A 10,648-nucleotide genomic window follows, 5' to 3' on the forward strand; every position below is an offset into this window, starting at 1 on the left:
AAAAAAAAGGACCTCAATGATTAAGTAAGTGCCAAAATTCAAGGGAAAAGATCAGGGAGGAGAAGGTGATGTATGTAGAGATAATCATCTTCCTGAGCTGCCAGACATCTTTTGTTGCTGAAGTACAAAGAATGGAGAATGTGGATTTTGATTTATGCCCTAATAACTTATTTTGTGGCATGAATGGCATGTATTGGCTTATATTTCATGCTGCCATGTATTTTTGTTACATGGAAGAAATTGAGGGTCAGATAATTTAGGTGACCTTTACGCTGTGTCTGCTTTTCCTTTCAGCAGAAAATACTGATTTGTGCCTCTGCTCACCTCTTTACACTGAGTTACAATGGTTTATTAGTGAACTCCCAATCACTTAGAGGTGGGCAAACAACCAGCATTTGGACTAAAGCTGTGTTTTCCCTGGATTCCCCTTAGCTACAGAAGGGTCAAGTGAGCCAAGAGCTGCAGTGTTGGAGGAAAGGCTGGTGTATCAAATGCTGTGCAGTGATTCAGTGGGGTCTCCTTTTGTGTTATGCCCCTCTGATGATACAGCCACAAAAATACATCCAAGGGACGGCTGGAAGAAGGGCAGGTTGGAGAAAGAATGTGTCTGGAGCCCCTTTGGGTTCATTGACAGCCAAGATAAGCCCTAAATGAAAAAGGAATGAATGGATTTGGGAGAGGCAAGGGCTGGCAGGCTCTGTGAAAAGTAAAGACAGCTGGGAGGAGCACAGAGAGAAATGATGTGTCTGAAGGCATGTGCTCTCACCCCAATGCAAACAGTTCAGTGTTTCTTGCAGAGAATGTTTTGATGCTACCAAGCAGTACCACAGGGATGTCACTGGTGCAGCAGGATTTCCAGAGCAAGTGCTCGTTTGTTTGCCAAACAAGGATGTTTCCTGTAAATATTTATTTGGAGATATGCCTTCCTCGCATTGCTACCATACAAACATGACCATGATAGCACACCAAAAGGAAATGGATAAGGAACTGCCTTCAGGAGAGCTCCAGTGGATGCCAGAAGGGAGTTTTGTCCTGTCCTAGAGTGGCCTCTGTTGCTTACAGCACAGTGGTGTGACATGGCAGAGCACATACCTGTGCCCTGCATGAACAAGGACACTTTGTGGGGGAATTTTTGCACATCCACACTGCTGTAAAATAGACAGTGGCAATATACAGTGATGTGGCAACAGACAGAATCACTGGGTTTGAGTACTGATCATTTTATCTTGCCAGACACAACCAAAATAACTACTGGGTTTAGCAGGCATGGTATTACTGATATTAAGAGATTTGTGTAAGCTTTGGTTAAGGTGGATTTGGCTCAAAGGAGGTATTTATCTAGCCTCCAACTGAATAAGACCAAGTTGGTTACACTTACTAAAAATCAGCATTGGTGCAACTTACTTCAGTAGTAAATTTGAAAAATTTGCTGGACTTTAAAAAAAATTGTTATAAAATTTTATTCAGCTGAAGATGAAAACAGCATCATGTAACTCAAAACAGGCAAACACAAATATGAATATAATCTATTCAGACTCAGCTCCTGTTCAAAAGATTAATTTCCAGACTGACTGTTTCCACAGCCTGTCACTTCTGCCTTTGAGATAAGAGTGTTTGGGACACGCTTGTTTCTCAAGGTGGAAAGGATCACATTTTGATTTTTCTGTTTCAGCGGTGTTCAAAGGCCTGTTTGTGCTGAATTCTGCATAAATACAGAGGGAACTCCCAGTTCTGGAACTACAGAGGCTGAAAATGGAAAACACATTCCTTGGGAGCTGTGCTCCAAAGCTGCTGTGGGAGTCCTTTGCTCTGCACTGCTGCTTTGAGCACAGCAGATCCATTTCTGCCTAAGGAGCCCCTGAGGGATGGGATGGCTGGCTGTTACTGTCCAGGGCTTCTTCCAGCCCTGGAACTCTGTCAGTCTGCTGGGACAGTCCTCATGGCCTGAATCCTAAAATCACAGGTCACCTACTTCAAGAGCATCTACTGAGGGTGTTGTCCTCAGCCTTTCCTGGCCAAAGTCTGCCTCAGCTCTTCTGAACTTTGGAAGAGGAAAGTCCAAACTTTTCTGTGTTGTTCCAAGACTCATCTCTCTGTAAAATCAGAAAATTATTTTCTAATATTTATCCTAGACATTTTTTTCAGAAAATTAACATGATTTTTTTCTTGCCCTGTTTTTAGTGGGCATAGGGAACATTTGGATTGCCACTGTCTGCACAGAAATCTTCATTATGGAAGATATTTTTTCTACCTATTCTCCCTTCTCTTTTTCTTAGACCAAACATCCTGCATTCTTCCATCATTGTTTGAAACAGTTCCTGAAAATGGTAAATACTTTGTATTTCCAGTTATGGATAAATAGAGGAGGAGAGACATTGAAATTCAAAGAATTCAATTCAAATTGAATTCAAAGAATTCAAAGTCTTTTTGAATTTCATCAAAAAGAAATCCAAGGCCATGAAGCAATTTCCTAGAACTTTAGAAAAACATTTCTCCAAAGAGGTGAATTAGTGAAGAAGATCCCCCATGGTGGTGGGAGAAGAGCCACCTCCATGGAACCTGCTGCTGAAGCAGATGTTGAGCACTGCATGCTGCACCTCTCAGCCATGGAAAAATGTTACTTTTGGACAAAACCAGGATTTGGTTAGATATAGGCATGTACAGAATAATTCCAGAATATTTTAGAGAACTGGGGGATTACTTCTGTGCTTCAGTAAACAGTTACTCCATAATGTGTTACTCCATAATTGATCATAATGTCAGTTTGCACAATGCTAAATGCAGATAATTAATGTCACATATTGGCTGATTCATAACACTTACAGAGATACAATGTGGAAATTACATTGGTACAGTAGATTCTGGTAGAATGTGTGAAGTTGTCTGCCCACGTATGATTAATAAATGTCCTAACACTTTACAACACATTGTATGCTGCAAAGCACCTCATTTTCTCCTAACACAGCCCCTCCTTGTCCTGCAAAGATTACCTGTAACTTCCCAGTAATCTGCAGCTGAGTCACTTAACAGCCCATTTTAAAAAAAACTACACTTAAATAAAGACTTAGGTTGTTTCCCTGGCTGTTAATTTGTGGCAGGTTCCTATGCTGCACTCACTCATTAGTGGCTGCTGATATTTCCCCATGGATTCCCAAACTTGAATCATGCTCTTTCTACTCCAGCATCTAGCTAGGAATATGGCAATTGCCCAGGAGAAAAGCAAGTCCTGGAAGAGAGATAAAGCAGTGGTAAGGGAAGTGTCTATCTTGATGTGAGGTCATTGAAGTTAAGAAAAATAAAAAGCCCTTTGGACAGAAAGCAGAAACCAGAGCACACAACCTCCACTCTTCCTCCCAAGGGCAGCACTCCTGAGAACTGGGCTTGGAGTCATAAAGTGATCAAGAGAGCACAGATCCTGCTGGAGAATGAGTCCAGCCAGGGAAGGTTATTTGTGCAGTGTCCACCCTGAAGTGAGCCAGAGACAAGCTCTGTGTAATGCTTAATTCTCTTTTTAGAGTCCCTCCAGCCTGGGGATTGGAGGGGTATCTGTATATGTAATAAAATCTGTATATGTAATAAAATCTCAATAAATACCTACATATTTAACAGGGACATCTAAATAACGACCAGGCATACTTCAGTGTGGCTGGAATTTCTGCTAAGGGATGCAAAGAGGAGCAGCTGCAGTAAAGGAGAGTGATGATACCCTGCACACTGCAGAGACTGTGGATCTGTGGTGAGCTGGGGACACCAGGTGCTTAATCTGTGTTTTACCCCAGATCTTCTGGTGACCTCAGGAGAGCCATTTCCTCACACACACTCAGTAAAATTCAAGGAGTGGTTTCAGACACGTTTGCATGGTGCTGTCCCTTACCATGAATGTGATCTCCACCATGTGAGCACCACATTCTGTACTAGGAGTTGCTTTAGCTCCCAGAAAATTCCTGGAAAAGCCTCCATCAGACCTGCATGTTACAGCCATGGGGTGGGTTCATCGATGCCCTGTGCTATGGGGGGATGCTGATGTGCTGGTTCCATGCCAGGGGAGAAGCCACCCTTGATGTCTTGCAGAAACTGGCTCACCTGAGTGCCTCCAGGCACTCTGTCCTGGGGGAAGGTGGGGTGATGTTCCCACTGCCCTGCAAGGAGCTGGCTCACATCATCTGTGCTGCTCGTGGAAAGCTGCCCCAGCAGGGACTGTGGAAATCTTCTCAGTGGATTCCTCCAGCATTTCAGGCCCTTTAGGGGCACACTGATATTTACAAAGGTAAATAAATATATATACCCTGCTGGTGCTCCCTTGGTCAGAGCAGGGGCTGGAAAGTGCTGTACTGACTGTCTGCCTTCAGGTGTCTGGAGATGACAGGGAATCAGAGATGCTCCAGAGGCTTTTTTGGTTTGTTTCCCAGGGATGAGCACTTCTTCCACGTACATGCCTTGCCATAGCCAGCCACTTCCCTCCTGCAGGCTGGCCAGCAAGTCACTGCGAGGAACTTGGGGCATGCCAGGCAGTTCCTAGAAATGCCACTGGAATTTTGAATGTTCCTTTTGGCCCCTTACCCCCTTCTAATTTATTGCATCCCTTAAAGAAGTGCAGAAGCCAGACAAGGTTGATACAAATCTTTCATTCAGGAAAATCACTTCAAATGAAGCCATCCCTTCACTGTGAGGACCCTCAGTGACCAGCAGCCCCGTGCTTGCTGTGACAGCTCCTTGGTGGCTCCATCCCTCAGCAGGACCAGCACTCTGGGGAGCACCAAGCTGCTCTGGTGGCAGCAGGACTGGTCTTGCCACAGCAAGTGTCTGACCATGTCCAGTTTTTCATCCTGGGGTGCCTGAGTTGATCTGTGCCTGGAAATTTGTTTTGCTTATAACCCAGCAGGGGAGAATAAAATGAAGCATTGGTGGGAGCATTCAGATCATGGCTATCAGTGGTGCTAATCTCCTTTTAAAATGTTGGGTGTTTGTGGTGTTCATCAGTAGGGACCTCATTGAGTTACATCCTTTTTTTATTTCCTGCCTCTGTAAGTTTTCCCAAGAAATCTGTTTCTGTCTGTGCCTATAAAACACATAAAGCATAAAGCCATGGTTTATAAGGCTGTTGGAAGGATACTGCCTCCTTCAGTGATGAGGGTTGCCCAATTCTTTTAACCAGGAGAAGCCAATGTTTTCGAGTAGTTGCTCCTCAGCAGCATCTACTGATCAGTCACATATTCTACACCAGGAAACTTTTTGCCAAAATAACCTCTTTTATATGTTAAATGTCCTGAAGGTAAGTGCCCTACAGGAATTCTGGCCTTCTGTCCTCCAAATTGCCCCTCTTCTATTTTATTCAATGTCCAGAGTCATTCTTCACAGATGTCATTTTGCTTCCAAGCAATTGCCCTTGTGCTCCAGTTTCTAAGAATAAAAGTGAATTCTGGCAGCCTAACATTTCTGAGAAATCCCCAGTAGTGGAAAAGTAGCTGGGGGGAAGAACAAAGAGGAAGGAAAACTCAGTCATGAGGAACAACTATAAACAGCAAGAGGGACTGTGGATGGGAAAAAAAATATGTCAAAGATGGTAAAACAGGAGTTCTCTGCTGTAAGTACATTTTTGTTGTACTTGTTCTTTTAAAAAAAAATTAAAAGTCTGCTTCAGGTTATTTCCCAGCATCAGACAAGTGGCTGTAAGTAGCACCTTCCCTGAAGGTCAGCTGAAACATTGAAATAACCCAGAGTAAATGTGTGTCCAGTCTCTCTGGCACCTGGATGAAACATCCCCTGCACAGTGCTCTGGTCACCCTGGGACCTCTCCATCCATTTGTCTGTTTAAGCTCTGCCAGTGGCACACAGGCTGATGATCACAAGGCTGGAACAGTGCAGGGGTTTTGGCACTGCAGCCAGGAGACAGGAGGGTGTCTGTGCCTGCAGGGGGGTGGCCACTGCTGCCATCCCTGAAGGGGACCCACACCAGTGACCCCCAGGTGTCAGTGGGCTGTGGCACCTCGTGGTGATGTTAGCTGTTCCTTTGGCTGTGTTTAGTGTGAAAAGGGGGAATGGAGTTCCTGCACTGCCCCTTTCAGAGCCCTCACAGAGCAGCTGCCACATCTTGAACTGAACCTTTCTGGAGCAGGAGAAGTTCATGGCAGGTTCCTGCCTTGCTCCAACACTGGCAGGGAATGTGCCCAGCAAGGAGGCTGAGAAATGTTCAGAATGACAGCATTCCCCTGAGTCCCTCCAGCTGGAGTGGTGGGGGCTCTGCTGCTGCTGCTGTGGGCAGGGAGGATGCAGACCCCCAGCTCTCCTGACAGCAGCTCCAGAGCCATTCCCTGCTTGCCTCCCACCCTGCTGTCCTCAGCCTGACTTTTCCCATGTTCTGAGTCATCCTTTGCCACATGAGCCCAGGGGACATTCCTGCTTCCCCTCACCCCACTAATTGCTAAGGCACTTGGGTAGTTAATCATTTCCTAATGAGCTGTCCCTAACTGCACCCCTGTCCTGCTGCATTCACCCCTCTCCCTGCCACTCCTTGGTCAAATACAAATACAGAATACTTTGGGCTTAGATGGCAGAAAATCAGGGACCTTCACACACTACTGGAAATGTTTGTCCTGCCCTGGAAGGCACCCCTAAGAGCCCTGCCATGGCCCACTGTCCCCCAGGCTGTCAGTCCATGCCCCAGCCTTTCTGGGGGTGCCAATTGCCCCTGCCTGGCTGCTGGCCCCACAGGTGAGCTCCAAGGAACGAGCTGGGCTGTGGCCATGAAGGTGTTAGTGGAAAAGCAGGCTCCTGCTGTGCTGCAGAGCTCAGTTCCTCTGATGGTCACTGGGTAGCAGCACAAAGAACAGAATTTCAGCTTTACCTCCCCTGTTCAGGCAATAGATGTGACCAAGAGCGGGGCTGAGAGCCAAGTAAATAACAAGGTCTCAGTAACAAGAGAAATCCAGCCTGATTGAAGAAGCCCTGCTGAGATAAATGCTCCAATCCATCTCTTCTCTGAAACAGGGGCTGAAAAGTGGGTCAGATCCTGCTGCTGGCAGTGCTGTATTTGGGCAAGGCTCTGCCAGGAGCTGACAAACGACTGGAACGAGCAGGAAAAAAATCAACTTTGCTTCTCACAACAGAGATCACTGAAATCATGGCTTCTGCCATGAAAGGAGGGAGATTGTGGTGGACAAGCAGGAGGGCTGGGAGGCAGCAGGAGGCAGGACATGTAGAACTCCACAGCCAGCCCTGCTCTTGCTGAACTCAGCTCCGAAGTCACCACTGCTGCCATTTGTGTCCTCGTGTCACCTTTTCCTCCAGGGAACCCTCCAGGCTTGTATCCTTCCCTGAGGTGGTGAACTTTCTTCCTCTTCCACCCCTAACAAGCAAGACAACATACAGAAGGAAAGGTGAGCAAGTTTAACTGAAATGCCCAAATGGGAAAGTTTAAAGGTTTTTAGAACTGCTTGGTTTACATAAGGACTTATTGGAAACTGGCACAAGCAAGTGTCTATCTGCTCTGAGATACCAGAGCAGATGTGACTGAGTGGAAAAGCCTTTTCCCTGCCAGAGTATTTGCTGGAGATTTGATAACAAGGTGCCATTGTACAACAGTGGGTGAAGGTCCAGACTAGAAAGGAGAAAGAGGAGAGGCCACCAGGCAGTGCAGGGCTCTGCCTTTGTGGGCTGCAGCTCCCCCATCCCTCCTGCCTGCCGACAGCAGGTAGAGCTGGTTGGATTCAGTGGGCAGGCAGCAGTCAGCTCTCCTGTGCTGTTTTCCTCCTCTGCAAACAGTGACAGACTGTTTTATCCCTTCATTTCTGTTAGAGGCTGAAATATCCTAGCTTTTCTCTGCACTGCTGGGGAGAACATTAAATTCAGCACTCTAAATTCACTTTTATAATCTGTTCCACCATGTGAAACTTAAGTACAAGATCTTCAGGTTTTAATATTGGTACTGATAAGCTTTCAGTATTTCCTGTGAACTTCATTCATGCCAGTCAGAATTCCCACTAGATGCTAATACTGTGTGGTTCATAAACATTAATACTGAATTTTTTGCAAATACACTTGGTTTGGAATGGTGGCTATTGAATAAAAAGCCAAATTGCATTGTTTCACTATAAATTCTTAACACATAAAGCAGCCTGTGACCCACCCTTATTTGTTTTGGTTCTGAAATGAGAAGAAGCTGGTTTTCTGTAGCCAAGGGAGGATGGAAATGTTTGGGCTGCATTCTCTTGCTCTCAAAACTCACCTGCTGCTTTTTTTTTCCTCTACCAAAGAAAACTCAACAAAAGTTATTCAGACACATCAAAGCAATAACTGCATCTTTGCCCTGACATGGAAATAACTCTCCCACAATCCCCCAAAGCAGTATTCAAATTCAAAATTCATGTTCAGTCAAAATCAGTCCCTAACTGCATGAAGGATGTATCTGAAGTCACCCTTCCTTAAAAAAGAAAACAAACTTAAATGGCAATTTCTCCTCACAACCTTTACAAAGCTCATAGGAGCAGACAGGTTTGAACAAATAAGAGAAATATCCTTTAACCATGCCAATGGCATCCCAGTTGCTATCAATTGTTATTCACATCAAGGTTTAGAGAAATACCAGCACCTTGAAGTTCCTTTTAGCCGCCCCTGTGATTTTATTCTGCAATGTTTCACGTGTCCCTTCCCAGCAGCCTCCCCAGTGGTGGCCACAGGCTGTGGGTGCTTTCCAGCCTGAACCCCAGGGCCAGAGCCAGCACAGGCAGGAGCTGCTCTCCTCATCTCCCCTCTCTCCTCCTGCTACCCTTTTCCAGCAGAGTTGCTTTTAGCTCATTTATCTGCCTGTTGGCAGATATGTAATCAGAGCAGGAGTCCTGGTGGGAAATACAAAGTGATCCTTTGGAGGGGCTGGCTTTGGAAGCCAATCAAGCAAGTGCTGCAGCTGCCCTGTCACTGGCTGTGCCTCCTGCCCCGAGCCTGTCAGCCCCAGACAAACAGGAAGAGCCTCTGGGACGCTCACAGCCCCTCCTGCTTTAGTGAAATCTGGCAGTGTTTGTGTCAGTACAGGCTGACTGCTCCATGCCCCTCTCCAGGGGACTTGGTCTAGTGTTTCTATGGCACCACAGAGGTCTAAGTCCCCTCCACTGACTGTGAAAAGGTGGCACCTTTGCTGTAGTGAGAGTCCCCACACTCAACCAAAAAAATAAATACTTTAATTCATCCATCTCTAATGCCAGCACTGCTCAAAGTCTGAAAAAACCCCCAATTCTTCATTAGGAAAAGCAGAGCCAGACTCAAAGTCCTAATTAATGGCATCTGCACAACAACACTGAAACTTGGTTTATCCCAGGTCTGCACTCCCCAAAGGACTTAAACTGCTGAGATCAGAGAGATTTCCCTTGGAACCACAAGACAAGGGGAAAAGTCTTGTCACACATCTTCCCACAAAATTCTTGTTAGTTATATTTAGTTTTCCACATCTGTTTGTACGTCCTCCCACTCAACCTAATCCTGTTATTAATCTTATTATTATAAAGAGAACAAAAATAATTTATTCCTGAGTTTGGATACTGAAAATACATTTTTTCTATAAAAAGGAGGCCAAGTAAGTAGGTAAGATGGAGATCTCCTACCATGAAGGTGGATGAAATGCTGCAAAATTCATCTACACACAAAAACCAGCTGGTGGAAGTGCAAATACAAACCAGAGAGCGAGGAATGAAAGCACCCAGTGGGCTAATGCAGGAATACCTACAGCAGAGCAGGGAACTGGAGAAAGCCTCCAGCACTAATAAAGACCTTCTGCTTTGCTGACTGAAATGAGCCTGTGACCTCCTGCTCCACATCAGGGCAGGAGTCACTGGGTCACTCCAGCAGATGCCAGTGCCAGTTTCTTCCAAGATACACCATTCCTGGGGTTAGTTTCAGAAATCAGTTTGCTTTTAAAAGAAAAAAGACCCAACCCCTCATTCTGGGTAACAGGCTACAAACTGATAGCAGGAGGCCAAGAGCCACACAGAGCAAAACAGGTGCCTCACACTCATCAGGCTGCACTGAAAGTTGAATTGTTTGAGTTACCAGTGGCACAAACTGAGGGAACTGCAACACCAGGAACAGCATCAGCCCAGTGGGAGCCCCCCACCACACACACACTCATTCTCTGTGGGAACAGTCATTCTTGAAAATGCAACTATGGAAGCAAGAACATGTCTGAGTTGTGACCAAGATTTGACTCTGGGGTGCATAGTCCAGCCTCTCATACTCCATGGAAAAATTAGGAAAAAGATCCTGAAGGCAAAAAACCCCATGCATAATTCCTTAACAATTCCACTGGTAAAAACAATTGCCTGCCAAACAGAATCCCCAAATTTGCTCTGATTTGTACAAGGCATTAATTCAGGTTTGGTACTTGCAAAAGCCATAAAAGATACTTCTTCATACACCTCCAAAAAGGAGTGGAATCCTAGGAATGAGCATTCCAGTCCAAGACAGTTACCAGTTCTTGGGACAGCCAGCTAGCACTATGCATGATGTAAAACAAAAACTTCACATTCCTTTAAATGCTTAAATTAAACGGAAGCATTTAACAATGCCTTATGTCAGTGGAATACCCATTCACAATTCTTTTAGTACAAAGAATCTTTTTGCCATCAGTTCCTCAGTTATTTCTCTCACAAGACAAATAAAA

This window comes from Fringilla coelebs (assembly GCF_963513975.1).
Source record: "Fringilla coelebs genome assembly, chromosome: 8".
NCBI classification, from domain to species: domain Eukaryota; kingdom Metazoa; phylum Chordata; class Aves; order Passeriformes; family Fringillidae; genus Fringilla; species Fringilla coelebs.